Genomic DNA, 6,046 nt, shown 5'->3' on the forward strand with positions numbered 1-6,046 from the left:
TAGTGTTATGTACTTATATTATAATACGTATAACTGTATAAATGTTATTTTAACGAGTGTGACTATGAAATTTTTGGTTACATAACCGCGCAAAGTAAACGAAAACATCTAATGGACTCAGGGCTGTATTTGACGAGTAAACATCACCACGAAGTTGTTACAATATTTTCCGTCTCAGCGAAAAATATTAGAAATAGCTTATAAAAAAGAAATCTGTTTTTGATTGTCACCACAGGCAACTGTCACGTCGACGCTGAAGGAAAACGTCAATTAAGACGGAAAAGAAGCTCGTGAACGACAATAACATGTCAAAAAAAATTAGTGTTCGTATCCACTAAAAGTGATTTTGACATAATCTGTATCACTTCTTCTCTAGCATCGATCTGTCGGGGGAGTATAATAACCACAAATAATAATATTATCTTATTATTTTATTATTTTATTTATTTTTTTGGTATAATAACCAAACACCAGTAAATATAAAATGTTGTACATTGTAGAATGTAGGAACATTAAATTGGATATTCTAAACACTCGTGAGTATAAAAATATAATTATATATTCGGTTTTACCTTTGAAATAACGTTTTCATTAAAGTATCCTTGAACTATTAATCACTAGGAGTGTTAGCCATATCACATCAAGGAGACTCGAATCACTCAAATAATTTGTTGTATTAAACTGTACCTAACTAATAATTTGAAATGTTTAACATTGATTTGTAAACTTTTTTTCATAATTAATATATATTTAAAAATTATGTATATTTAATTTGTATTATAGTTAAAAATATGCATTCCGTTGGTGCCTATTACTTATTAGAGTTGTGAATAATAATATTTGTGTAAGGTGTGAAAAAGTGAAATGTTTACAACACCTGTTGTTCTGAAAATTAACACTTTATAATAAATATCAGGCATGTGACTATGTGAGCGAATGTATAAGTAGAAAAATATATCTGTTAATATGAACGCCGACGAATTGCTACACAATTTAACTACCAAAAAATATACGGTTAAACAATAATACAATAATAATATTATACAACCGACACAATTGTACCACAGTAATATTATAAGCGATTTAAAACGACCAAATTGATTAAACTTCTAATTATTTTTATTGTATAAAATATATTAAATACGAGTTATTGTCGGTAGAATTTTTTATTTTATGTTTAGTAGAAGAAGGAATTGTAGTATTTTTTTTTTTAGAATTATTTCCATCGGTTTTTGAGTATTCTTAGTTCACCGGTTACCGTAATAAGTTAGATGTCCGGTAGCGTTAAGTAGAATAAATAATATCGGTCTATACTGTCACAAAAATTATTTCATTCCGTCTATGTTCATGCTCTCTAGATTAAATATTTAAAAAATAATAATAATAGGATAAAGAAAAAGTAGAATTTAAGATCAAACGAACAACTACCTGTGGACTTAAAAACCTGTGGCGGCGGCGCGGTGCGGCGCTGCGATGGCGTCAGTCGCCTGTACGACCCGAAATAATAATAATATATTATAATCCTTAGATCTTCGGCCACAATAATAATATATATTTGAGCTATGCGGCCTATAATAATATATTTTACGGTGGCGTGTCATTCGTTTACTAAACCAAAGAAATACGATTTCACTTTGTATCTATTTTATGTTATATAGCCTATACATTTATTCTACAAAAAAAGGTCACATATGGTATTATTATTTATTATTATTAACATCGTTATCGTTGTTGTTGTTACAATACGGTTCTTTCGGCCGAGAATATTATTCCGCCTGGAAACACGTACACAATATTGGGTGTATAAAGGTATGCATATATCTTGCGAGTTTCAACCCCCGTCGTCCAAGACGCAGAAAAGGCCCGCGCACGCCGCCGAGAACGAAATGTTGCGCACAAAAGGAGTTTGACTAAATCGATACAGCTGCCCGCCAGATCGACGCCAACAACATCCCCTAAAAGCAATTATTCCCCGTAAAGCGGACGACCAGCGGCGCGATACGCATAGAAAATAATAATACATATATATCTTCTACGGGCGTGAACCCATCGGCTAGGGTTCGAGTCGCAGCTGCGCGTCACTCGAATATAATAATATATTATACTGTTCTCCTGGCTACACGTCCAACCGGTTTTATTTTTTCCTTTTATTATTATTATTACTATTACCCTGGCATGGTGTTCCCGCGGAGCACACTAACATTATATTATTATTATTATTATTATTATCATAATGCAAAGAAAGCGACGGTGGTGGCGGCGCGGCAAGGCCAAAAACACATTACACAACACTTCGTATTTTGAGAATTTCTAGTACACAGATAAACTATTCTTTTCCTCGTGGGTATCTTTTATATATTTTATACCAAAAGTCACTTAAATAAGAAATAAACGATGGGCTCAAGACGAGTTTTTAGATGCACGTGTTTTTGATTTTTTTTTTTTTTTATCTATTATTTCTGATCACATAATAATATGTTAGGCATTCGTTTTTTTTTAAATTCTTTGTATTTGATATGCCCTACGAGTCATTTACATATTATCTTCGTGCCGTCAATTTCGATACGATATTTTGTGTTTACAAAAAACTTGTTATTTATGTATCTATCTCTGTAAGCCTATTATACAGTATATATTATTATAGTATAATGTGTATACCTTTTACTATATTCTAATTTAATACATACAACATATAAATCTGTAACCACTATAATTATTCAAATTATATTGTGTAAGCACTACGCCGATCAGATAAAAAAATGCGTGTTCATTAAAATTAAATAAAGTTTCTTATTTTAAAAAATACCCAGAATAATGTAATTATAAAAGAAAGTAAATAATAATATTATTTATATTAGTGGAATCTCGGGCGATCGAGGGGGGGAGTGGCAATGGTCCCATTGGATTTTGTCAACTGTACGTAATTTTTATAATGCATAGGTAATATTAAGGCATATGATATAGCTTATAAAATATTTCTGAAATTAAAAAGTTGTTGACAATGATTTAGTATGACTGTATGAGTCTAGGTCTTGGTTCCCAACCTTTTTGATACTATGGACCACTATGAGAACTTTGGATACGTCACGGACCACCTCAATTGTATACCTTATTTTTCTTACAAATAAGAATCAATTTTTTTCACATATTTTAGAATTTTGATTATTATTACATGAATATGAGGCTTTTAATAACATGGATTTCACTATGTAATATAAATTTATAAAGAAACGACGTACTATACACGATTGTCAGTAATTAGTGTTATGCCTCAAAGGAAAATGAAATTATTAAAATATTTTTACATTTTCTAAGTATGGCTCGCGGACCACCTGACAATGTCTCGCGGACCACTAGTGGTCCACGGACCATAGGTTGGGAACCTATGGTCTAGGAAAAAAAACTTCAGAAGAAAAATCCCCAAAACAACACCTAACCAATATTTATAATACCTAAATAAAGTAATATTGAAAATAATAATAATAATAATAAGTATAGCCATAAGTATTACCTATTATTAATTTTATATATTTTTTAATTTAGTTGTTAAAATATTTGTACCTAACCTAATGCCTTTTATAATTTAAAAACTATGTAAATAGTTGCTTTAGGGATATTTTTTCCGGGAATTACTGTAGTATAGAAAAATATTATTATTTTATTATACCTTTATCCATATTGATATTACTTAGTAATTTATTTATCTATTAGTAATACGGTAGGTTGAACTTATTTTGACCAAGAATAAATCACATTTATTATAATATTAATAGCAAATTCCAACTTAAAGCGTGTTCAACAGCTCAAATAGGTTAATAAATATGTTGTATTTAATAGTTAAACATTGATCTAGATATTTTTAATATTTTTAATAGTTTACTGTTAACAATAATATACGTATTGGCGAAAAGTCTTCAAGTTCCAACAAAATATGTATATATATTTGATATAACAACAAAATAACTAAAATTGTTTTTCTTTGTTTAATTGTCGAATTTTTTGAACATTTAAACTAGAAATCTCCTCCTCCTTCTTCAAAGTTCAACTATAAAACATTCGAATACCTATTTGAGTAGGTAATTATTTATAACGTTTAAAAAATCACAACGGTATAAAAAATATAACTAATAAGGAAGAAGAACTTAAAATTGTGACTGAGTGTGTTTAGGCTGTTTAGCGGAGGTTTATTATTCTAACCATTTTAGAAGAATTCTTCGAAAATAATATTTTGAATGCCTATTAAAAAAAAAAACGTTTTAACTACACCGCTGTGGAAACCAGTTTTTGACAGTCATGGTCTGTACTGCATAGTATGAACTAGTTTATATGCCTAAACACATTATATTATAACATATATATATATATATATAATGTACACTGTACACAGACCCACTCGCACGCTTACACACATGCACACACACGCACGCATATTATATATGAGGTAACCATAGGGTTCCTGCCACGTGCATCTTCCACTTGCAGTAGGTTATTATAAAATCAGTGAACCCTCTTTTCGTCACATTCCCCAGCTGCAACCATTCTTTCTTTCATGGTACCTATTGTTAAATGTATTATTGTTAACCAGAAAAACGAATACAACAGAAATATCATTAGGTACTTAATAATATAAGTACAATGTTATAATAAACAATGTAAAAATATGTGTACAGTGTACTTGTATTGGTATGTAGCTGACGAAAAACAAGTACACAACTAACTTCTATATAAATGTTTAGTATGGACCACTCGGGAACAGTACGAGATTCATAAAGTATAATTATCAATATTTCAAAACATATTATAATATAAATGTCGTAAAACATTTATCTTCATTTATTTATATTAATAAAAAGCAATGTTTGTATGTGTGTAAGCAATCTACAACCAAGTCTATCGTAATCATAGATGTTCTGAAATATTGGTATTCTGTGCACACGACTCAATTTTTTTAATTTTAAATTTTAAGAGGTGCTTAAACATGAATTTAGTTTTAACTCACAAAAATTGAATATTTATTTGTTTATTTGAATGGTTGCTATTGGTGATGGATTGTATTACTATAATTATTATTTGTAGGAAAATGGCAAATTAATTCAAAATAAATAAATCAAATACGATTCTGAACAACGCAGTGATTACTTTTGAGATCTATTTTCTCAACTGTAGACATATTTTTGATGTAAACACATACAGATGAATTCCATTTTTAACGTTGACTTTTAAAACATTTATTGAATTTTTCTCTAAAGTTTTTTTATGTTAACATAAAAAATATGTTTTGTAATTGTAATTCTTAATAAGATGTGGAAAATCATAAAATTAGTCTTTGTAATTGTTTCTATATTATGTATTTCAACCGAAACAAAACGATACATGTTAGAAAACAAATTTAATTATTTTTATCTGGGTGAGTTCTAGTAGTACTAAATACTAAATTTATCTACAATAGGTATACAACTAAAAACCTACCACGAATGGCCCTTATATGAAAAATCACAGTTTTTGCCAGATTTTCATAAAATGTTCGTCAATAGATTCAACAAGATTCGTTGAGTGTCATAGGCTACTTTTTATTACTTTTTACTTGCAATAACACATAAATGTTGAATTTAATTAACTCATGAAAACGGAAAAACCATAACTTTTTATTTATATTGCTGGCATTGTCGCATTGGGGACAGAAAATAAAATATTTATTATGATTGAAAATAACTTTATACCTGTATTTTATATTTGGACAAAACAACTTACGGTATTAAAAACCTTGACAATTTAAGTAAGTTTGAGAAGAGCATAATTCTGTAGACACTTAATTTGTCACTCGCAACGCCGCTCAAGATCATCTAGTAATATAATATAATTATTAATTAATGAGAGAGTATAAAATCCACTCTTCTATTAATACTATAGTAATATAACTGTATAAGATATAAAGTTATTGTACTGTATAAATTACATTTTATTTACATATTTTATTTTGTTTAGGTAAATTTAAATATCAATGATAAAAAAAGTTATTTATCAACCGGGTATTGTTGAATAATTC

At 28.9% G+C, this 6,046-nt stretch overlaps 1 pseudogene; it reads right to left on the bottom strand.

The window, feature by feature from the left end:
• LOC111042370 overlaps positions 1–5,840 on the bottom strand; it is a 9,578-nt pseudogene extending 3,738 nt beyond the window's left edge.
• Positions 5,841–6,046: the final 206 nt, after the last annotated feature.

Source organism: Myzus persicae, unplaced genomic scaffold (assembly GCF_001856785.1).
Source record: "Myzus persicae strain clone G006 unplaced genomic scaffold, MPER_G0061.0, whole genome shotgun sequence".
Taxonomy (NCBI): domain Eukaryota; kingdom Metazoa; phylum Arthropoda; class Insecta; order Hemiptera; family Aphididae; genus Myzus; species Myzus persicae.